General features: G+C 41.7%; 1 protein-coding gene across 1 annotated transcript in view; it reads right to left on the bottom strand.

Annotated features, from left to right (window-relative positions):
• LOC105475849 (Bardet-Biedl syndrome 9) overlaps positions 1-25,811 on the bottom strand; it is a 555,557-nt gene that overhangs the window by 528,977 nt on the left and 769 nt on the right. The gene's annotated exons all lie outside the window — the stretch shown is intronic.

Here is a 25,811-nt window from a genome sequence, read left to right as displayed (position 1 = left end):
GGACCATCATTACCTCATTGTTATCAGATCTACCAGATCCTCTCTAGTCCTTTCTTTGATTTGTTTGGCCTTTGACTTTTTGGGACACTTTTTCTTTAAAGATCCTCAACATTGGATTTCATGGTTCCTCTCTTCTAGGTTCTCCACCTAACTACTTCAGTGGCTGCTCCTTCCTAGTCTCCCTTATAAGTCTTGGCCTCCATCCTTTAAATATCAATGTTTCTCACAGTTCTGGCGTAGGCCTTCTATGCACTCTTCTGTGATCTCATCCATTTTCATGGCTTCAAATGTCATCAATATTCTGATGACACCAGCCCAGAACTCCCTCAAGCCCTGGGTGTATCCACTTAGACGTCCCATGGGGACCACACCATCTACCCCCTCATAAACGTATTACACTCAGCATCTTTTCATCTAACAGCCACCTCAGTGCCTGAGTCAGAAACCTACCCTGGGCTCCCAGAGGTGGTCAGGTGCCCCTTCCCTGTGCTTTAATACCCAGAATAGCCAGCACACTAGTGCAAACGTTTCCTTGCCTCGCTGCCCACAAGTCTTGAAGCTTCTTGAGGATACTGATTATTCTACATGTTGTATGCTAAGCTTCTAACACAATGCATAACACATAGCGGTTTTCAATACAAAGTTATTGCATGTATACAGAAATGGTCCAGTTGAAACATGACTTCGAAGCAGTAGTGGATGCTATGCTGCCCCACCCTCATCTAACCCCACCCCACTCCCACTTTAGCATGCAAGTGCTTACTCTCCCAACAGCCAACAGTTTGCACTCACTTCCCATTTCTACAGATTGCCCATGCCTGAAGAGGAAGAGGGATGCCTCCCCACCAAGGTCACACTCCCCTTTCAAGGGAATCCTACATCTCAATGACGAGGCAACACAGAGGTATAAAATGTGGCTCGTGGCCAGGCACGGTGGCTCATGCCTGTAATCTCAGCACTTTGGGAGGCCGAGGTGGGTGGATCATGAGGTCAGGAGTTCAAGACCAGCCTGGCCAATATGGTGAAACCCCGTCTCTACTAAAAATACAAAAATTAGCCAGGCGTGGTGGCACACCAGTGACCAGCCTGGCCAACATGGTGAAACCCCATCTCTACTAAAAATAAACCATTAGCTGGGCATGGTGGTGCACACCTGCAGTCCCAGCTACTCCAGAGGCTAAGGCAGGAGAATCGCTTGAACCCGGGAGGTGGAGGTTGCAGTGAGCTGAGATGGTGTCACTGCACTCCACTCCAGCCTGGGCAACAGAGCAAGACTCCATCTCAAAAAAAAAAAAAAAATCACCATTCCTCATGGTGATTCCTCAAAGACCTAAAGACAGAACAACTATTCAACCCAGCATTCCTATTACTGGGTATATACCCAAAGGAATAGAAATCATTCTATTATAAAGACACATGCACATGTATGTTCATTACAGCACTATTCACAATAGCAAAGACATGAAATCAACCTGAAGGCCCATCAATGGTAGACTGGATAAAGAAAATGTGGCACATATCTACCACAAAACACTATGCATCCATAAAAAAGAGTAAGACCATGTCCTTTACAGGGACATGGATGGAGCTGGAGGCCATTATCCTTAGCAAACTAACGCAGGAACAGAAAACCAAATATTGCATGCTCTCACTTATAAGTGGGAGCTAAATGATGAGAACACATGGACACATAGAAGGGAACAACACACACTGGGGCCTATTGAAGAGAGGAGGGTGGGAGGAGGGAGAGGATCAGGAAAAATAACAAATGGGTACTAGGCTTAGCACCTGGGTCATAAAATAAATAATCTATACAACAAATTCCCATGACACAAGTTTACCTATGTAATAAGCCTGCACATGTACCCCTGAACTTAAAAGTTAGAAAAAAAAAAAAAACTCCATGACTCTCGTTTGGATATAGTTAGGCAAAATTTTAGGCTGCAAATGCAGTTTCCCAATGGTCCCACAGCAACTCTGCCCAGTTTAATTTCCAATTCAGGGATTTAGGCCCATGTAACCTCCTGACTAACAATCCTAGGTAGGGTCAACTCTACATCTCTGGCCAACAGGAAGCAGTTGGAAGATAAGACCTTCAATCCACATGCCAAAAATTTGTCATTGTTGCTCTGTCAGAGGTGAAAATTTGGAGTCCTAATTAAGGAAAAGGAGTCAGGCTGGCAGGACTGAGGGAAAGCAAAAAGAGAAAGCAGAGAAGCTATAAGTTGGCCTTTCTTCATGTTCCAGGATACATAGCCCTCCTGCACCTTACTATCTCCAAACACCTGCAGGTTAGCTCAAGGCAACCTTGGCATTATCAATACTCAAAAGTAGCACTGTGCAGTCCAAGAACTATCCTATAGAGTCTCCAGCTAGCCTTTGTTTCTTTGCAGTCAACTCTTTTGCTGGCTGCCCATTGCAACCTTGCAACATATTTTCATACTTTCTTTAATAAATCTGCCTTCTTTACCTACAAATGTCTTGGTAAATTGTTTTTTTCCTGCACCACTGGCCCAGATAGTCATTGCTCACCCACGACAATATACCCTTGGATTCTGTCAACCAGGAAGAGGCAAAATACCAGACTGCAAAGCAGTAAGACAAGATGTTTATTGGCATCTTAGGAATTCCAGACTTGGGAGAAAGAGATTAGGTTAGAAGCCAAACTGTATTCCAAAGTACTGAAGTAAAGTAGGAATTTTTTAAAGGACACTGAAGGTGATTATACAAGTTGGTTTGAAAGAATTATCATTAATGGAAATGGCTGGCTTACTATAAACAACTCCATAGTTCATTGGTGGTTGCTGTTTAGGAGTTGCAGTGCTGGAGGAATTCAGTTGTTTTCCAGGATGTTATGGTCCTGGAAAGTGGCAGTTTGGCCCCATTCAAAGGTTCCAGGCAAGGCAAATTCCTGGGTGGTTGTAGTTTTTGTTTTTGCAGGTTGTAGGTCATGCAGGTAGTCCTTCTTAGCATGGCTTTCCAACTCCATTTTAGGGCTCTGAACCAGAGTGATGCCATTTTGTATTTCACATTTCACAATTTTTATTATTATTTTAGAGCTTAGATCTTGCTCTGTTGCCCAGACTGGAGTGCAGAAGCACAATTATAGCTCACTGAAGCCTCAAACGCCTGGACTCAAGCAATCCTCCTGCTTCATTCTCTTTAGTAGCTGGGACTACAAATGGGTGCCACCATGTGTAGCACATTTCACAATTCTAAAATAATTTGAAACAACACTTCGATAACCTCTAAACTAGATAAAATTATTTTCCCTTTTACAAAAGCCATTCTCATGCCTTATTTATAACCTTACTTTCCAAAAACACATCCTACTTTTGTTGTACACTTTGCAAACATAAGTGTTAACTTTTTTTTTTTTTTTTTTTTTTTTGAGACGGAGTCTTGCTCTATCAATTAGGCTAGAGTGCAGTGGCACATCTCGGCTCACTGCAACCTCTGCCTCCCGGGTTTAAGCGATTCTCCAGCCTCAGCCTCCTGGGTAGCTGGGATTACAGGCGTGCGCCACTATGCCCAGCTAATTTTTGTATTTTTAGTAGAGATGGGGTTTCACCACGTTGGTGAGGCTGGTCTCAAACTCCTCCTGAACTCAGTTGATCCACCTGCCTCAGCCTCCCAAAGTGCTGGGATTACAGGCATGAGCCACAGTGCCCGGCCAATAATGTTAACTCTTAGGAACTCTAATTTTCAATGAAAAACCTAGGCAATTAGCAATTATAATTGTTATGTACCAGATGCAAAGCCCAGGACAATGAACAGAGCTTTGAAGACTGCCTAGAGAATCTGAGCCCTCCCCACATGGCCAAGAGGCACAGCTGGTCCAGAGAGGAGGGGCCTAGGTGCTAGGGACACACACATGACCTCAGGCCTTACAAAGGCCACTTGTCTAGACTACAGAATCTAAAGGCTCAAAACCAAAACATAAGCTCACAGACAAGTAAATATTAAAAAATATCACAAGTAACAGTTTAAGTACCTTAAAACGTGTAGTAGAGACAGTATAAATCTGCTTGACCAATACACCCAGGCAAAAATGTCTGAATTCTTGGGACATTTCTATCTTATTTTACCAACAATTTTTAAACTAGTGTTATTTATCAAAGGTTACTAAAATCACATGAACATGAAAAGCATTTGGGCTTATTAATTTATATTTATTTATAAATCAATTTGGTACCATGTAGACAATGTTCAGACACATATACACATGTATACAAAAAAAAAAAAACAGACACGGTCAGGCACGGTGGCTCACACCTATAATCCCAGCACTTTGGGAGGCCGAGGCTGGCAGATCACAAGGTCAGGAGATTGAGACCATCCTGGGTAACATGGTGAAACCCTGTCTCTACTAAAAAATACAACAAAAGTTAGCCAGGTGTGGTGGTGTGTGCCTGTAGTCCCAGCTACTCAAGAGGCTAAGGCAGGAGAATGGCGTGAACCCAGGAGGCGGAGCTTGTAGTGAGCTGAGATCGCACCACTGCACTTCAGCCTAGGAGACAGAACGAGACTCGTCTCAGGAAAAAAAAAAAAAAAAACCGACACAAGAATCTTATAGCTTTCATTTTAAATTTTAGCCATGAAACTGGAAAAACTCACTATAAAAGGACGGTTGGATTAAATTGTGCCTCTGTAAATGTAACAAGTTAAAGTGTATCTATCCCACATGGCTGAAGCCCTTGCCAAGTTTTGGAAAAAACAGGGTAGGGGCCAGGAACAGTGGCTCATGCCTGTAATCCCAGCACTTTGAGAGGCCGAGGCAGGCAGATCACTGGAAGTCCAAGAATTTGAGACCATCCTGGCCAACATGGTGAAACCTCATCTCTACTAAAAATACAAAAATTAGCTAGGCATTGTGGTAGGCACCTGTAATCCCAGCTACTCAGGAGGCTGAGGCAGAATAATTGCTTGAACCCCGGGAGGTGGAGGTTGCAGTGAGCCGAGATTATGCTACTGTACTCCAGCCTGGGCAAAGGAGTGAAACTCAACTTCAAAAAAAGGGAAGGAAGGAAGGAAGGAAGGAAGGAGGGAGGGAGGGAGGGAGGGAAGGAAGGAAAGAGAAGAAAAAACAGGGTAGCAGACTTACATCTCAAAGCACAGAGAAAGAATTTAAGGTTTGTCAAGACAGAGTTTGGGTATGTTAATCGAGAAAATTAAAAATGGATGCCGAGTGAATAAAAAGTAGGAACTCGTTACATGATTTTACAAGGAAGCACACAGATGAGCCTAGAGAAAAGTCAGAAATCTTTTCAAAATAAGCAGCTGAATGCCAGAAACTCATAATTTGGAGACCCATCTATTCAGATATGTGGAGTTTCCATTTTCATTCTCTTTTTTTTTTTTTTTTTTTTTGAGAGATGGGGTCTCACTCTGTCACCCTGGTGACATGATCATAGCTCACTGCAACCTCAAACTCCTGGGCTCAAAGGCTCCTCCCACCTCAGCTTCCTAAGCACCTGAGAATACGGGTATGTACCACCCCACCTGGTTAAGATGTTTTATTTTATGTCAAGATGGGGTCTCATGTTGCCTAGGCTGGTCTCAAACTCCTGGCCTCAAGTGATCCTCTCAACTCAGCGTCCCAAAGAGCTGGGATTACAGATGTGATCCACCATGCCTGAACAGTTTCCCATTTATAACTAGACCATTGAGCTCAGGGTGAAGCCATTAACAAATAGGGCCAACAAAGCATTTGCAGTTTTTAGGAACTAATATTTAAATATGTGAAAAACAGGCACAGCTAGAAGGCAGAGCATCTAGATTCTTTGAAATCAAGGATCCCATTTTTTTACACTGAATACCAGATTTCCCAAAACACGGAAATGCCACAGGACCAGTTTACACAGTGCTTCCACAGCGCATCCTGCTGCAAGGGCCACCCAATGCCAATCAGCCCAATCTGTGATCAGCCCATTCCCCGTGACAGTCATCCGTTGGTAGTGTTTCCATGGCCTCCAAATGTTCAAATTGTGACTTTTAATCCAAATGAGCAAAGAAACGAGTAGCCCCCTGTAATAACCATTCATGGTAACCACTCTCAGCCACCTATAAAACGAGCTCTTCTCAGTGACTTACCAGCCATCACATACAGAAAGGTCAAGTTCTCCCTCACATTACAAAGTAATATCTGGTACCCTCAAAAGACAGATCAGGTAACACAAGCCATAAAAGAGCAGAGCTTTACACCTGCAAGGAAGCTGCCCCATGACTCTTTGGACTGTAAAGAGCAGACAGAAGGTCCAAAAAGTGGGTGAGTGATGCCTTTTTCTGTGTTCCTCACTGGGTCTCAGCATCATTAGAAGTTCCCTTCTGGATCCATCCCCAACTCCCTTTTTTTTTTTTTTTTTTTTTGAGACAAGGTCTCACTCTGTCGCCTAGGCTCAAGTGCAGTGGCATGATCACAGCTCCCTGTAGCCTAGACCACCAAGGCTCAATCAGTCCTCCCATATAGCTGGGACTACAGGCATGTGCCACCATGCCCATTTTGGCCAGCTAATTGTTATTTTCTTTCTTTTATTTTTTCTAGAGACAGTGCTTCACCATGTTACCCAGGCTGGTCTTGAACTCCTGGGCTCAAGGGATCTGCCTGCCTCGGCCTCCTAAAGTGCTGGGATTACAGGTGTGAGCCACTGCGCCCAGCCCCCTCTAGATCTTTTCATGTGGTACTGAAGATGGCAAAGAGGAAAGAGGAACAGAAGTAAATGGGAGAACAATTATATATATACATATACACACACACACACATATACACATATATTTGCTACTACCACCAAAATCTGCACCTGCAAAGTCTCCACCTGGGCTTCAAGGCTCACTGCAGCGACCCTCCTGCTCGTTGCCCGGTAGCATCCAGGGAGAACAATTCTTAAAGGAGACAATTGGGGAAAGTTTAAGCTTTCTAAAGGGCCAATAAAATGCTGCATTTTTCTCAGTAAAAATCACATCAACAAGAAAGGAAGTGAACAGAGGACCAAATATATTTTCAAAAGTTGTTTCAGTTGACTGAAAAAAAAAAAAATTCCCAGAAACAAGATCCAAAGAGAAAAAGTAAAAAGGCCTTTAAAATAAATAAATAGGCCGGGCGCGGTGGCTCACGCCTGTAATCCCAGCACTTTGGGAGGCCGAGGCGGGTGGATCACGAGGTCAGGAGATCGAGACCATCCTGGATAACATGGTGAAACCCCGTCTCTACTAAAAATACAAAAAATTAGCCGGGCCTGGTGGCGGGCGCCTGTAGTCCCGGCTACTCAGGAGGCTGAGGCAGGAGAATGGTGTGAGCCTGGGAGGCGGCGCTTGCAGTGAGCCGAGATCGCGCCACTGCGTTCCAGCCTGGGTGACAGTGAGACTCCATCGCAAAAAAAAAAAAAAAAAAAATTTAAATAAAATAAAATAAATAAATAAGTAAATAAATACATATCTTGAATATCAGCTTTTAATTATGCTGACTTCTCACCACAGAGATCTATTTTTTAAAAAAATCCTTTCAAATTTCATATGATCAGAATTATCTGATTTTAGCCATAACAAACAGCTGATAATCCTGGCTTTGGAACTTTTTTACCAAAGGTGCCCTCCTAAGTAACTCACCACCAAAGTTATGACTTAACCAAGGATACACGAGGCATCTCCAAAGAGGTGCAAAGCCATCCTCACAAGATCCAGAACTACCCCAAAGATAGCTCAAAGAATGGGAAGTTTCACTAGCTGCAAATTGACAACCCACATTTCTGTCTGGCTGCATTCCCTAGAGTCTCAGCTTCTCAGCTGACCATCTACACACAAAGACCTAAAAGTCCTGTGTGCCCCTACAGACAGAAGAAGACAAGAAATCAGAAGCTGTCCATGCAAAGTAAAGGGATCAATAACAAATGGGTACCCCCCAAAAGTCAAAAGTCACAAATATCAAAACAAAAGGGACTAGTTCCATAACTGGGAATCAAATTCAGGCCACGGTGGTAAAAGTGTGGAATTTTAACTAGACAAAGATCCCTTCCAAAAAATCTACTCCCAGTAATAGGCTAAGACAGCAAGTCTCTTGTTGCCACAGACGGCTAAGGATGGTACTTTCCCAGGACAAACCAGGCAACAAGAGTTGTGACGACAAAAGTTCCTTATGGATGGGACTTTTTTTCTATTGAGACAGAGTCTCACTCTGTCGCCCAGGCTGGAGTGCAGTGGCGTGATCTTGGCTCACTGCAACCTCTGCCTCCCGGCTTCAAGCAATTCTCCTGTGTCAGCCTCCCCGAGTAGCTGGGACTACAGGCGCATGCCACCACATCCGGCTAATTTTTTGTATTTTACTAGAGATGGGGTTTCACTGGGACTTCTTATTAAGACAAAAGTCACTGGAAAGTTTGCCATATTTGGAAAAACATATATACTGCCGCGTCTTGGGTTCCCAGCCAGTTTTAGACTGGCCACCTAATATGACCCCAAAATCATACCCCCAGATGGTGGAGACCAAGAGCAGCTGCTCCCACTCGGTCACAAGTCAAGCTCCCAAGGACACACAAGAGAGGAACTTCATCTAGTTTTTATTTTGGGGACCCACAGAAAAATTTGTCTACATAGATAGTCATCCAGTCAGAACCATAAAACCGACCTGTCCGCACGGCTGGCGTGGTTAGCTCAAACAAGGGGCTTCTAGGGGTTTTAGGCCCATGTCCTACCAGAACAACACAGAAAGACAAAGATAACGGAAAAGACTATTTCTGGGAGGAAAGAAATCAATATTTGATCCGCAATTTATACCAAAAAAAGTACACCAGCTTTGCGATACCCAAGACTAGTCATCACAAATCCTTTTCTCCCAGATTTTGCATAGGAAAAAGGGACAAACAGTGATTTTTTTTTTTTTTTTTTTTTTAAACATCTGTTTGGCCAGCTTTTCCAGAGAGACCAGAACCTGGCTAGTAAGAAACTCATACCCCATTCTACTGGCTTACTGGGTCCTGGGTTCCCTTGACCGCTGTTTCCAGAAGAGCAGAGTGGCTTTGGTAATCCTGCTCACAGGGCCAAAACTATAGGGGCCAAAGGAAACTCCTTCACCCTCTGAAGTTTCACTAAAACAATCAACTCACAAAGAGGATTAATAGGAGAAATGGAATACGAATGTGTTAATGTGCATGGGAAAGAAATCCAGAGTGATTAACCGACCCCTCCTACCCCTCTGTGCCTTATGTGTGTCCCATATAAGGCACAGAACCTTATATACAGTCCTGAGGTTACAGCAAAATGAGGGCTTGGATTGTGACAAACAGGTTATGGGAGTGGAAGAAGAAGAGGCCTGACTAGCAAAGGTGATCTTACAATGCAGACGAAACCTCACAGGTAGGCTGGGCAGGGTGGCTCATGTCTATAATCCAAGCAGTTTTCGAGGCTGAGGCAGGAAGATCGCTTGAGGCCAGGGGTTCAAGGTTTCAGTGAGCTACAATGGTGCCATTGCAATCAGCTTACATGATGGAGTGACACCTTGTCTCTTAAAAAAAAAAAGAAAAGAAGAGAAACCTTACAGGTAGCAGCTATCAGAGAAAATAGATGGTGACTGTTTCTTTCATACTTTTAAAGGTGTCAGACTTTCAGTTAATCTTTCCTAGAGTAGACAAAAGAGGGCCTCGGAGAAAGCCTGACTGCATCAATGCAGATTTTCTCTACAGATGTGAATCTCACCCACAAAAGACAGCCTTTCAGCTATTCTTGTATTTCCAGCCTTTCTGAATAGCCATCTTCAAATATGTTAAAGACGTATATTCTGGGGTAAAATATTTTGGTTTCCTATACATGCCTGCTATATTTCTGGAACAGCAAAGAACCCATGTTGACTGGAACAAATGGGATGAAGGGGAGGGTAGTAGGAGATGATGGTTAGAGAGGTTAAGCGGGGGTAGACTTACAGGCCACTGTGAGCACTTTAGCTTTTATTATGGGTGTACTGGTGAGCCATTGAAAGATTTCAAGCAAGGGAATGACATGATCTCATTCACTGTACAAATGATCACCCTGACTACTGTGTTTGGAACAGACTATTAAAGGGTCATCGATAGATTACTGAGACCATTTAGAAGGCTATTGCAATAATCCAAGTATGATGGTGAAAATGACTGACATAGCAGCAGTAGAAATAAGTGCTCAAATTTTTGATGTATTTTGAATTGATGTGGTGTGTGTGAGAGGTCAAAGATGACTCTGAGGTTTTTATCGTCAGAGTAGGTAGACAAGAGCAGGGCAGGAGAGGGCTCCCCTCCACACACACACACCAGGAATGTCAGGTGACCATCTGGTGATGGTCAGGCCATTGTGAACTGTCTCTCTAAAATACTAATTGGTCACAGCCAGCGCCAGGGAAAGGCTGACTCCCAATAAATAGAAAACACCTGAAACTGATCATCAGCTGCTTCCCAATAAGATCTCAGAAACTGGGCGAGTAGGCTCACACATGCACACTAAGAGGGAAAATGGCAAAGTTTAACTGGGATATGACCTCATAGGGACATGTGACTGGTAACGGAAGAATGCCTCAAGAGAGCATGTGTACAACTCCAGTAAACACAGTGTGCATGCTCCCCTCCCAAGTGCTAGCAGGCTCCCCTCCCAAGTGACAGCCCACCCTAAGGGAAGAATACGGGGAGAAGTAATGCAAGCCTCCGGAAGTATGCCAACATATAAAAGGCCAAGTCAAAAGATCAAACCACAGACTTGTCTTTCAAGTTGCCCACTCGGCCCTCTTCCAAGTGTACTTTCCTTCCTTTCATTCCTGCTCTAAAGCTTTTTAATAAACTTTCACTCCTGCTCTAAAACTTGCCTTGTCTCTCCTTCTGCCTTATGCCTCCTAGGTCAAACTCTTTCCTCTAAGGAGGCAAGAACTGAGGTTGCTACAGACTCATACAGAATCATCGATTCATCGCTGGTAACTTATTTTGGTGCCATGTGACTCAGATACTTTATACTGTTAATATTTTGACCTCAGTAACAGATGGACAGTTATTAATAAGATAAGAATGTAGTGGGTGGCACAATTTTGGAAGAAAAATAGAATGAGGAGTTTGGCTTTGAACACATTAATTATGACTATGAGACATCCAAGTGGAGATGCCAAATAAAAAGTTGGACATATCTGTCTGTAGTGCAGGATGCTGCTCTGGAAAAGAGACTTATCAGCATTTGCATGGTGCTCAAAGTCATAATAAGATAGAAGACGACCTCATAGGGAGAGAGGTATAGGGAAATGAAGATATAAAACTGGACTGGGCTCTGGGGTGCTACCAATAAAAGGAAGGAGGAGTCTGCCAAAAAGACTGAACAGAAGCATCCAATAAACTCAAGGGAAAACTAGGAGTGAGTTATCAGAAAGGAAGTTGTCTTAGTCCATTTTGTGTTACTACAAAAAAATACCTGAGGCTGGATAATTTATAAAGAAAAACAGTTTATTTGGCTCACAATTCTGATGGATGTTAAGTTCAAGATTAGGCATATGCATCTGGGGAGGGCTTCAGGCGGCTTCCACTCATGGTGAAAGACAGGGACTTGGTGTGTGCAGACTGCACATGGAGAGAGAAAGAAAGAGAAAGAGGATGAGGTGCCAAGCTCTTTGTAACAATCAGTTCTCATAGGAACTAATGAAAAACTCACTCACCTTTGAAGGAGGGCACTATTTTATTCATGAGGTATCTGCCCCCATGACACAAACACCTCTCAATAGGACCCACCTCCAACACTGCAGATCAAATTTCATCATGAGGTTTGGAGGACACAAATATCCAAACCATAGCAGAAGTGAAAAAAGTATATCTCAAAGGAAAGTGTGACCAGCTATATAAAATGCTGCTAACATAAAGAATGAAGAACTGGAGGCACAAGCTCCATTTGGAGACATAGCCAAAGACAGAAATACACAGTAACCAACCAAAGAGGAAGTGATCCTTTTTTATTCTAAGCTGTGTTTAGGAAGAGTAATATATCCTGGGTTTGCCAAATTCTTCATAGAGTTGTTATTGCTTGTTCTAAATTGTTAGGAAGGAAGGACAGACGGTTAGGTTGACCAAATATTGCCACAGTTTAAGTGGTATATCTTGTGGCTCAGCTCAATGTTTCCCTCTTTTCAAAGACCATCTTCTACTTGCACAAACCCCTTTACCTTCATATAAAAACAATTGAGATAAAATTGTTCTAAAGATGAGGGACATACACTCCCTCCAAACTTCAGGTATTCTTAGGCAACTAAGAATCTTGTGGACCTTGGAGGGAAATCCCTGGTGATGTGCAACAGTCCATAGGGTTCCACTATGAACAGAGGAACATTTAAAATAGTCTAGCTCCTCCAGGAAAGACTTATAAAGAGTGGTAATTTAGCATTAGGAGCAGCTCCCTCTTTCAGCAGCGAGTTTTCCTGAGACATGTAAGCGAGCTAAATCCACTCGGGAGTGCAAACCTGAGGAGTAAAGCTCTAAAGCAACACATTTTTGATCCTATACATTCTTAGCTTAGTACAGATGGATGGGGACAGGAAGTAACATGGGAAATTAGACATCAAAGATTGAAATCTTTGAAGGGTGCTTACCACCCCTTGAAACACCAGCTGGATTTATGACAAAATTATGGCACTTCATCTTGTGAATTTTTGAATCACCGGGTTAACATGCATAATTGGAGAGAGCTGGCTCAAAGATGAAAGAGAAAGAGTGAGAAAGCTACTTTCAGTGGCATCTAGAAGCCTCTAAAATAGGAAATGACAAAATCATTTCCATATGGGAGGCAAATCACAAGATTCTGGAAACTGTTTCACAGTTGAAAAAAAGTACGAATTGTCTACTGTTTTATCCTCTTCTACTACTGTTTCTACTCTCTCTGTCCCCCAGAGCCTTTCCAACTCTCTGCTCTCAGAACTGCCCTGTCCAGACGTACTTTGACTTCCTCTTCCATCATCTATGGAAGTTTTAGCAGCACCTTCCAAAGAAAAGCTGAATTCAAGGGAGGATCCTTCGGTGGCTTATACCACTTATACCTAGACCAAATCAGAACTCAGGGGTTTTACTAACTTCCTGATCCTACCCAAGATCCTATAGGCTTTGCTAAGGAACTTAGTTTGGCAGTAAAGACCTGGCTGGGTGTGGTGGCTCAGCCTGTAATCCCAGCACTTTGGGAGACCAAGGAGGGAGGATCGCTTGAGCCCTGTGTTTGAGATCAGCCTGTGCAACGTAGTGGGACCATATATCTATTTTTAAAAATAATAATAATTAGCCAGGTATGGTTTTGTGGTTCCAGCTATTCAGGAAACTGAGGTGGGAGGACTGCTGGAGCCCAGGAGGTCAAGACTGTAGCAAGCCATGATCACACTACTGCATTGCAGCCTGAGTGACAGAGTGGTGTGTGTGTGTGTGTCTCAAAAAAAAGACCGATAAGCCAGTATATTCATATTTATGTCAACTAGTTCATATGTTAATATCCAAAAGGAAAGGTAGAGAATGGATATCAAAGGTTGATTTGAAGAATCCAGTAAGCAATTTCTATTAACAAAAGGCAGAGGACCGAGCAGAAGCCTCAGAACTGACAAGCTGTCTAACACAGGTAATTCCCCAGATACTTCCCAAAGAACACTGATTGGTTTAAGGAGCAACAAGGTAGACAAGGATCAAATAAGACTGTATTAGACTACTTTGAAAGATTTTAAAAGATGTTTTAAACAATACTCTGGAATAAATGAGGCCAGTTGTATTAGTCCATTTTCACACTGCTATAAAGAAATACCTGAGACTGGGTAATTTATAAATAAAACAGGTTTAATTGACTCAGTTCTGCGTAGCTGGGGAGGCCTCAGGAAATTTACAATCATGGTGGAAGGCAAACAGGATGCAAGGGACATCTTACATGGCAGCAGGAGAGAGTGAGAGCAAAGGGGGAACTCCCAAACACTGTAAAAACCATCAGCTCTCATGAGAACTCCCTATCACAAGAATAGAATGGGGTAAATCACCCCCATGATCCAATCACCTCCTACCAGGTCCCTCCTGCAACACGTGGGGATTACAATTAGAGATGATATTTCGGTGGGAACACAGAGCCAAACCATATCACCAGTCTAAGATCATCAAAATGATCCCTTACTAAATTCAAGTTTATTTAATGGGCTAGACAAACAATTGGCCAAGGTAGTCAAGTTACATTAAATAAACTGGGACTCATCACATATTTCTGAGCTTGTAAACCTTCTTGATAAGCCAGCCAGGGTGATACAACAGAGAAAGGATAATAATGCCACTAAAATTATAAATTTACAACTCTAGCGACTTACTGGCCAAGATGCTAGGTTTAAACAGAGGCCACCCTTTTGAAAGACGTTTCAAAAACATCTAAGAATGTCTGTTATTATTATTTTTTTAAAAAAGACATCTTTTAAAACACTGTAGAAAGCTGAAATGGGTGCAAAAGCAAAAAGAGAAAATGGAAATGAAGAACAGGGAGGCTCTGGGAAAATAAAGAGGGTTTTTCCCTTCCTCCTAAGTTACAGTCTAGGGAACATAAATATGTCTATAAGCAAAAAACAAACTAAGGCTTTAGTTGATATGGAAACCAGACTGTCTGTTCTCAATCCTACCCTCCTAAAGAGCCCTCTTCCTCGGAGTAAGCAACCATTTCAGATGGTAAGGATACCTATCAACCTATGACTGTACATAGATCAGAACTTTTAACTTTGCAGCTAGGGAATTTAGATAGACATCATTCCTTCCTTCTGGTGCCTTCTGTAGCAATATATCTTATAAGGAGAGATTTTTTAGAGCTTTATAATGCCCATATCTCTTTTTCAAAAACAGGAAGAATGTTCTTGAAAATGAGAAAGAATCAGTTGAAATTGATACTATAGACATTTTCAGTCAAATGATTAGGTTCAATTACTAGGTACCAAAGCAAAGGAGGAACTCCATGATTTGTTAGACTTCATTCCTGATTATCTATGGTCCTGTGCATCCATGAACATAGGGAAAATTCTGATGGCTGTACCAGTAAAAAGTACAAGCAGATCCAAATAAACCAATTCCTGATATTAAATGATCACCATTAAAACAGGAATCCATAATATGCATAAATACATTAATTAAGGAATTCATTGATAATCATTCCTTGCATCTGCCCTGACAATATGCCCATCATCCCAGTACAAAAACCCAAGGAGAAGAAATGGAAATTTATGCCAAATTTAAGAGCCATTAACAATATTGTTGTCCCTTGACATCCAGTTTTTCCAAACCCTCATAACCTCTCGTCTAATACACCCATAAATAATAAATGTTTTACTGTATTTGACTTATGTACTACCTTTTTCAGTATACCAGTAGATCCTGATAGTCAATACCTGTTTGCCTTTACTTGGGACAGTGCCTATACACCTGGACAGTTATGTCCCAGGGTTTCAAGGAAAGCCCAACCTACTTTTCACAAATATTAAAAGTTGATTTATCTGAACTAAATTTTGAAGAAAATTCTACTCTGCTCCAGTATGTGAATGACCTCTTGTTATGCTCTTCCAACTTAGAGAAATGAAAAATGGACTGTCTATATTTATTGGAACTAGCAAAAACAAAAACAAAAAAAAACATAAAGTCTCTAAGAAAAAAACATCAATTCTGCCTAACAGAGTGAAATACTTAAGACATTTTATTTCTAAGGAAGGGCTACACACAAATCCAGACAGAGTAACTGGAATTCTTATATTCCCTACTCCAAGAACTAAGTGGATTTTGAGATTTGAGATTAGCTGGACCTTTATTTATTTAATTTATTTATTTTTAGACAGAGTTTTGCTCTTGTTGCCCAGGCTGGAGTGCAATGGTGCGATCTCGGCTCACTGCAACCTCCACCTCCCGGGTTCAAGCGATTCTCCTGCCTCAGCCTCCCAAGTAGCTGGGATTACAGGCACCCGCCACCAGGCCTGGCTAATTTTGTATTTTTAGTAGAAACAGGGTTTCTCCATGTTGGTCAGGCTGGTCTGAAACTCCCAACCTCAGGTGATTTGCCCGCCTCAGCTTCCCAAAGTGCTAGGATTACAGTTGTGAGCCACCGCACCTGGTGAGCTTAGCTGGTTACTGTCATAGCTATATTCCTAACTTTTCCCTCATGGCACGAACTTTATACACATTATTATTTTTAACACTCTTTTATTTTTTATGTTTTTAGAGACAGGGTCTCACTCTGTCACCCAGGTTAGAGTACAGCGGCACAATCATAGCTCACTGCAGCCTCAACCTCCTGGGCTCAAGCAATCCTCCTGCCTCAGTCTCCCAGTAGCTAGGACTACAGGTGCATGCCACCACACCCAGCTAATTCTTTTATTTTTTGTAGAGGTGAAGTCTTGCTATGTTGCCCAAGCTGGTCTCAAACTCCTGGCCTCAATCAATGCTGCCGTCTTGGTCTCTCAAAGTGTTAGGATTACAGGCATGAGCCACCATGCCTGGCCTGTTTATATACATTAGTAAAAGAGGATCATCCAGATCTCATACATTTAAACCACAGAAGGACAAACAGCTAACTAAGGAGTTAAAGGATAGTTTTATAAGAGCGTCTGATTGAAGACATCCACATTACTAGTAACCATTGTTCCACTTTGTCCGTGGAAGTCATGGAATCACCTTACGCATTCTGGCCCCAAAACACGGGGACAACATAGAGGTATCAGCTATTACTGTCAACAACTAGCTTCTGTAGCACGTGGATTACCCCCTTGTTTAAGAGCCATCTCAGCCATAGTTGCACTTCTCAAGGCTATTCGGGAAATTGTAATGAAAGTTCCACTGTGTATGTACCTCCTTCTGTTGAAGCTCTTCTAAATTTGCATCGCACTCAACCTTTTTCTATTAGCAGGCTAGCTTCTCTTGTTTTGTTGAGACAGGGTATCACACTGTCACCCAGGCTAGAGTGCAGTGGCATGATCACAGCTCACTGCAGCCTCAACCTGCTGGGCTCAAGCAATCCTCCCATCTCAGCACCCCCAGGTATTTAATTTTTCTGTAGAGTCGAAGGTCTTGCTATGTTGCCCAGGCTGGTCTCAAACTCCTGGGCTCAAGCCATCCTCCCACCTCAGCCTCCCAAAGTGCTGGGATTATAGGAGTCAGCCACCATGCCTGGCCAGCTGGTGTCTTATGAAATACTTTTACTCTCTCCCTCACATAATATGATCTTCATTATAATACTCTTAATCTCACTTCCCTGCTGCCTAGAGTGACTGATGAGATGCCCCGTGATTGTATATCACTAACAGTATAGCTCTTTTTGGCCAGACAGGATTTGTTAAAACAAACAAACAAAAAAAAAAACAAAAAACACTAGAGAATGCTGATGTTATTTGGTGATAGGTCATATCTAAAGGATAAATATTGGAAAATACTGGGCAGGCTATGTTGTTGTGTCTTTTGTGGACATTACAAAAAGTAAGCCTTTCCTTAGGGTGATATCACCTCAGCTGGCTGAATTAATAGAGCTCACTAGAATTTGTCAGCTGGCCAAAGATCAGACAGCTAAAATTTACACTGACAGCCACTATGCTTTTGGTGTAGTTCACGACTTCGGAATGTTACGGAAATAACAAGGTTATCTGACTTCCTCTAGACATCCTACTAAACATGGCTCTCAGGTCTCTAAACTTACAGAAGCCATTCAATTACAAAAATAAATTTGGCTATAAGATTCCTAATTGAGTCTCTGGAGAGTAAGGGAAGCCATTTGACCGATGTAGCCGCAAAGACAGCTGCCCTATTACCAGGATGAGATGAAATCATAGAAGTAGCCATGCTTAAATGAAACCCAATTAAAAGGGAATCCCAAGATGCTCAAGAAAGAGCCTCAGAAAAGGAAAAAGAAATATGATTAGCAGGCTGGGTGTGGTGGCTCATTCCTGTAATCCCAACACTTTGGGAGGCTGGGGCAGGAGGATCACCTGAGCCCAGGAGTTTGAGACCAGTCTAGGCAACATGGTGAAACCCTGTCTCTACAAAAAAAAAAAAAAAAATTAGCCAGGCATGTTGGCAGGTGCCTGCAGTCCCCAGTTACTCAGGAGGCTGAGGCAGGAGGATTGACTGGGCCCAGGAGGTTGTGGCTGCAATGAGCGATGATTGTGGCACTGTACTCCAAACTGGTAGACAGAATGATACCATGTCTCAAAAAAAGAAAGAAAAGAATGAAAGAAAAGAGAGAGAGAGAAAAGAAAATAGAGAAAAGAAATATGGTTAACAAAGGGCAAACATTCCCCCCTACCACTTGTAACCTATGGTATGGACTCAATGACAAACGCATTTTGCCTATGGGATTTCAATTTCCTACGTTACAACACCTCCATGAGCTTATATACTGGGGACCTTAAAAAAAAAAAAAAAAAAAAAAAGATTGCATGAGAAAAACAATATTACTGAAAACCTTCACCCACAATAGCTTATAAGGTTTATGCTAAATGTCCAATTTGCTCCAAACATAATCCAGCCACTTTGTGAGTACAGAGGCACTTCTCCCTTTCTGCTGGACCCTTTGATATTTGACAAATACATTTTGTTCAATTATCTCCTGTTCAGGGATATAAATTCATGTTAGTTACGATTTGCATGTTCTCCCACTGGGTTGAAACATTCCCAAGCAAAAGAGTCACAGTGCAAATTGTAAGAAAATGTCTGTACTAGTCCATTCTCAGACTATTATAAATAAATACTGAGACTGGGTAATTTATAAAGAAAAGAATTAATTGGCTTGGGGTTCTGCAGGCTGTACAGCAAACACAGAAGCTTCTGCTTCTGGGGAGGCCTCAGGAAACTTACAATCATGGCAGAAGGCAAAGTGGGAGCAGCACTTCACATGGCCAGAGAAGGAGCAGGGGTGATGCAGGGTCCAGGGGGTGGGGGCAGGGGACATGCTACACACTTTTAAACAACCAGATCTCACAATAACTCACTCACTACCACAAGAACAGCACCAAGGGGATGGTACTAGTCTATTCATGAGAACTCTAACCCCATGATCAATCATCTTCCACCAGGCCCCACCTCCAACACTGAGGATTACAATTGAATATGAGATTTGGTGGGGACACACATCCAAATCATATTATTCCACCCCAGTCCCCTCCAAATCTCATGTCCTTCTCACATTGCAAAATAAAGTAATTCCTTTTCAAGAGTCCCCCAAAGTTTTAACTCATTCTAGCATTATCTTGAAAGTCCAAAGTTCAAAGTCTAGTCTGAGATAAGGCAAGTCCCTTCTATTTATGAGCCTGTAAAATCAAAAATGAGTTAGTTACTTCCAAGATACAATGGGATACAGGTATTGGGTAAATACTCTTCTTCCAAAAGGGGGAAATTGGCCAAAAGAAAGGGGCTACAAGCCCCATGCAAGTCCAAAACCGAGTAGGGCAGTCATTAAATCTTAAAGCTCCGAAATAAGCTCCTCTGACTCGATGTCTCACATCCAGGGCATGCTGGTGCAAAGGGTGGGCTCCCAAAGCCTTCGACAGCTCTGCCCCTTTGCAGGGTTCAGCCCCTATTGCTGCTCACATGGCCTGGCGTTGAGTGCCTGGAGCTTTTCCAGGTGCATACTGCAAGCTGTTGGCAGCCCCACCATTCCAGGGTCTAAAGGATGGTGACCCTCTTCTCACAGTTCCACTAGGCAGTGCCCCAGTAGGGACTCTGTGTGAGGGCTCTAACCCCACATTTCCCCTCCACACTGCCCTAGTAGAGGTTCTCCATGAGGGCTCCGCCCCTGCAGCAGGCTTATGCCTGGACATCCAGGCTTTTCCATACATCCTCTGAAATCTAGGCAGAGGCTCCCAAGACTCAACTCTGGCACTGTGTGCACTGACAGGCTTAACACCACATACAAGCTGCCAAGCTGCCAAGCTGCCAAGCTTGTCCCCTCTGAAGCAGCAGCCTATACCTGGTCCCCTTTGAGCCATGACTGGAGCTAGAGCAGCCAAGATGTAGAGAACAGATTATTATTTATTTCACAGCACACTACTGGGAAATGAAGACATCAACAGTCATGACCTCCAATTGGGTGGCTACATTTATTGGAAAATACATCAGCTAAAGGACTCTCTTAAGCCTCATTGGAAGGAACCTTATTAGATACTGTTGACTAATCATTGTGCAGCTAAACTTGAAGGATTTGACTCTTGGGTTCACATCTCTTATTTTAAAAAAGCCCCAACTGCTAAATGGATTTCTAAGCCCTCTGGAGATCTTCAGTTAAAATGTTCAAAGACTCCTGACTCCTCCAAAGACAAGAAGAAGACAACAACAGGGTATACAGTGTATCTCAAGATACTAAACCAATCCCATACAATAAATTTCTGCTATAGGTGGGCATGGTGGTGCATATCTGTAATCCCAGATACTTGGGAGGATCGCTTGAGCCTAGGAGTTCAAGACCAGTCTAGGCCACATAGCAAGACCTCATCAAAAAACAAAATAAAACAACAATTTCTTCTGTATATGCCTTCTACTCTCATGCTTTCCTCTTACACTGTCTAAATATTTAATGACACCCCCTCTGTGGAGGACAAAACAACTCCATCTTAAAAGTTAATCTGGCCGGGCATGGTGGTTCACATCTGTAATCCCAACACTTTGGGAGGCCGAGGCGGGTGGATCACCTGACGTCAGGAGTTCGAGACCAGCCTGGCCAGCATGGTGAAACCCTGTCTCTACTAAAAAAATACAAAAATTATCTGGCCATGGTGGTGCACACCTGTAATCCCAGCTACTTGGGAGGCTGAGGCAGGAGAATTGCTTGAACTTGGGAGGCAGGGTTTGCAGTGTGCCAAGATCGTGCCATTGCACTCCAGCCTGGGTGACAGGGCAAGACTCAGTCTCAGAAACAAACAAAAAAAGCTAATACACCATGTTGGCTTTTCTGATATTCTTTGTTCTGAGAAGGCCTCTAAGATTTCCAGTTTATCTATTGCTCATTGTGGAAGAGCAAGTACTTACCATAAATCCTGCCCTGAAGTCAAACAAACTTCATATTACTATACTTCAATTGTCCTACACATTCCTTCTAAACCACCCCTTTCCACTAGTATATAAGCCTCGGGTCTGAGGGGTCATGGTAATGGGCATCCACCATCTTGTCTTACTGCCACTGAAGACACAGACATGGCTTCTGTTTGTAACTGGATTTGTCAGCCTCTGTCTTCAGCCTCTCAGCTTCTGTGGACTTTGGGGTAGGTCTGCCCATGTCTGCTCCCCGCCAAACACCTTCCTTTATTCAATACCCTCACCATACATTGGGAAATAACTAATTTGATGAACATAAATATAGGACAGACTCTTATTTTCCATTTCCATATCAAAATGACATTGGTATTCTAATGTCAACCCCTTGGAACCAATCTAATGTTCCTACAGCTTATGGTACTTTCTTTTCAGATATAATATACTATCTGAAATAGTATAATATACTATCTAGGTTCCCATTTAGAAAGGAACATTCAGAAAGTCCTTCCCAATTCTAGATCTCGTTGGTCTATTTTTAATACTTGACAAATGGATCATTGTATTTCTATAAATATAGATATCAGTTACCGTGCAAGGTCCCCAGGTATGAGAAAAGACAGCACCAACCTGTGTGCCATGTCACAGTATCTCTTGACTGAGGGGACAGAAACCTTGTTTTTGCGGTTGGAAAAAAAACAGTATAACGTAACCTGGAATCACACAGTAGGAATCACTAAACTGCTTAATTTATAAGGGAAAATGTTAAGGTCTAAGAGTGAAAAAGAGCATGTGTCCCAACTCACATTTTTTTAGTTGTTTTTTTTATTTTTATGGATTTAGGGGTACAAATGCAGTTGTGTTACATGGATATATTGAGTAGTGGCAAAATCTGGGCTTTTAGTGCACCCATTACCAGAATAGTATACATTGTATCTAATAGGTGGTATTTCATCCTGCCCCCCTACCCTTGCACCACTTGGAGTCTCCAATGTCAATTATTCCACTCTGTATGTTAATGTGCACCCATTGTTTGACTCCCACTTGTGAGAAAAAAAAAGTTAATTTTGTTTCTGAGTTATTTCACTAAAGAAAATGATCTGCAGTTCCATCTATGTTGCTACAAAACACGATTTATTATTTTTTTATGGATGACTAGTAGTCCATTTTATATATATTATACATTATATATAATAAATATATAAAATACATATTTATATATTATGTCAAATATATGTCATATATAATATGTATTATATACTATATATTATATAAATTACATATGACATAAATATTTTATATATGTGTTACATTTTATATTATAAATTTATATATTATATTTATATTATATATTATATATGATGTATATAATGTATAAATTTATTATACATATATTATGTAAATACTTTACATATAATTTATACATACATTATGTAAATAATTTATATAATTTATACATAAAAATATGTTATATATATCTTTATGTCCATGAGTACTCAATGTTTAGCTCCCATTTATAAGTGAGAACATGCAGCACTTGGTTTTCTGTTCCTGCATTAATTTGCTTAGAATAATGGCCTCCAGCTTCATCAATGTTGCTGTAATGACATGATTTTGTTCTTTTTTTTATGGCTGTGTAGTATTGAATCATGTCCATGTACCACATTTTCCTTATCCAGTCCATTGTTGATGGACACCTAGGTTGATTCCATGTCTTTGCTCTTGTGAATATTGCTGTGATGCATGTGTCTTTTTGGCAAAATAATTTATTTTCTTTTGAATATATACCCAGTAATGAGATTGCTGGGTTGACTTGTAGTTCTGTTTTATGTTATTTGAGAAGTGTCCAAACTGCTTTCCACAGTGGCTGAACTAATTTACATTCCCACCAATAGTGTTTAAGCATTCTATTTTCCCCACAGCCTCACCAGCATCTGTTGTGTTTTGACTTTAAAAGCCATTCTGACTGGTGTGAAATGATATCACATTGTGGTTTTGATTTGCATTTCTCTGATGACCAGTGATGTAGAGCATTTTTTCATATGCTTTGGGCCATCTGTATGTCTTCTTTTGAAAAATGTTTGTTCTTGTCCTTCATGTCAAGGGCAGTATGGTCACTTTTTAATGGTTTTTCTTGTTGAATAGTTTGAGTTTCTTGTAGATTTTGAATAGTCACCCTTTGTCACATGCATTCTTTGCAAATCTTTTCTCCCATTCTATAGGTTGTATGTTTAGTCTGTTGATTATTTGTTTATTCATGTAGAAGCTTTCTAGCTTAATGAAGTCCCATTTGTCAACTTTTGTTTTTCGTTTTTGTTGTTTCCTTTTGAGGACTTAGTCATAAGTTCTTTGCCTAGGCCAATGTCCAAAAGAGTTTTTCCCAGGGTTTCTTCTAGGATTTTTATAGTTTCAGGTCTTACATTTAAGTCTTAAATCCCTCTCGGTTAATTTTTGTATACGGTGAGAGATGGGGGTCCAGGTTCATTCTTCTGCATATGGCTCTAAAATTATCCCAGCATAATTTATTGAATAGGGTGTCCTTTTGCCAGTGTATATTTTGTCAAATAACAGGTTTTTGTAGATATGGGGCATTATTTCTAGTTTCTCTATTTTGTTCCATTGATCTATGTGTCATGTCTATTTTTATACCAGTACCATGCTGTTTTGTTTACTATGGCTTTGTAGTATAATTTTAAGTCAAAATGTGATACCTCCAGCTTTACTCCTTTTGTTTAGAATTGCTTTGGCTATTTGGCCCCTTTTATGGTTCCACATGAATTTTAGGATTGTTTTTTCTAATTCCATGAAGAATGATGTTGGTAGTTTGCCAGGTATTGTGTTGAATCGGCATTTGCTGAATCTGTATTCCTGAATCTGTATTTGCTGAATCTGTATTGTTAAATTTGAATTGCTTTGGGCAGTACAGTCATTTTGATGACATTAATTCTTCTAATCCTGGAGCATGGGGTGTTTTTCCATTTGTTTGTGTCATCTATTCTTTCTTTCTTTTTTTCTTTCCTTCCTTCCTTCCCTTTCTTCCACTCTTTTCTTTTTTCTTGAGACAGGGGTCTCACTTTTTTTTTTTTTTTTTTTTTTTTTTTTTGAGACGCAATCTTGCTCTGTCGCCCAGGTTGGAGTGCAGTGGCATGATCTCGGCTCACTGCAAGCTCCACCTCCTGGGTTCATGCCATTCTCCTGCCTCAGCCTCCCAAGTAGCTGGGACTACAGGTGCCCGCCACCAAACCCAGCTAATTTTTTGTGTTTTTAGTAGAGACGGGTTTCACCATGTTAGCCAGGATGGTCTCAATCTCCTGAACTTTTCACCAGGGCTGGAGTCCATAATCATAGCTCACTGCAGCCTCCAACTGCTAGGCTCCAGCAATCCTCCCACCTCAGCCTCCTGAGTAGTTGGGACTACAGGCAGGCAGTGTCAGGCCTCTGAGCCCAGGCTAAGCCATCGTATCCCCTAGGTTATATGCCAAGATGGCCCGAAGCAAGTGAAGAATCACAAAAGAAGTGAAAATGGCCTGTTCCTGTCTTAACTGATGACATTACCTTGTGAAATTCCTTCTCCTGGCTCATCCTGACTCAAAACTCCCCCACTGAGCACCCTGTGACTCCCACCCCTGCCCGACAGAGAACAACCCCCCTTTGACTGTAATTTTCCTTTACCTGCTCAAATGTTATAAAATGGCCCCACCCCATCTCCCTTCGCTGATTATCTTTTCAGACTCAGCCCGCCTGCACTCGGGTGAAATAAACAGCCTTGTTGTTCACACAAAGCCTGTTTGGTGGTCTCTTCACATGGACAAGAGTGAAACGCAGCACCATGCCCAGCTAATTTCTTTGGTTTTGCAGAGTTTGCAGAGACAGGGTCTCACTATGTTGCCCAGACTGGTCTCAAACTTGTGGCCTCAAGCAATCCCCCAACCTCGGGCTTCCAAAGTGCTGAGATTACACGCACGAGCCACCTCACCTGGCCTGATTTCTTTCATCAGTATTTTGTAGTTCCTGCAGAGATTTGTATTAGTCTGTTTTCATGCTGCTGATAAAGACATACCCTAGATTAGGCAATTTACAAAGAAAGAGGTTTAATTGGACTTCCAGTTCCACGTGGCTGGGGAAGCCTCACAATCATAGCAGAAGGCAAGGAGGAGCAAGTCCCATCTTACATGGATGGCAGCAGGCAAAGAGAGAATGAGGAAGATGCAAAAGCGGAAACCCCTGATAAAACCATCAGATCTTGTGAGACTTAGTCACTACCACGAGAACGGTATATAAGAAAACACCCCAATGATTCAATTATCTCCCATCAGGTCCATCCCATGGGATTTATGGAAGTACAATTCAAAATGAGATTTGGGTGGGGACACAGAGTCAAACCATATCAAGATCTTTCATCTCTTTCAATAAGAGTAATTAATATGTTAATTCACATAGAAGCTGAAATGGCCTCCAAACATGGCCAACCCTCTTAGATTCAGAAAGACAAGGTTTACACTTACAAAAACATATGGACCCCCTTTCCTCCTGGAAATTTACTACCAGGGTTTGTAGTCTAATAGACTTTACTCCTACAGCTTTAACATCTCATATATATGATAATCAGACCTATGATATAGTATAACTAGTTAAAATATACATCACATTTCAGAGTACCCACATTCTTCCCATGTGCAGTTGATGGGCCGTATTACAAAAACAAAATTTGGAACTCCATTTCTGTTTTAGATTGTACACAGCTTCAAGACGAATGTTATTGTCTACAAAATGTTTAAAATCCTGAAATTATAGAAACATGGCTTTAGTCTCTACCCATTCAAAATAATATGT

Source organism: Macaca nemestrina, chromosome 4, assembly GCF_043159975.1.
Source record: "Macaca nemestrina isolate mMacNem1 chromosome 4, mMacNem.hap1, whole genome shotgun sequence".
In the NCBI taxonomy this organism is placed as follows: domain Eukaryota; kingdom Metazoa; phylum Chordata; class Mammalia; order Primates; family Cercopithecidae; genus Macaca; species Macaca nemestrina.
Note: the sequence above shows the minus strand (reverse complement) of the source record. Positions and strands in the feature narration are given on the sequence as shown.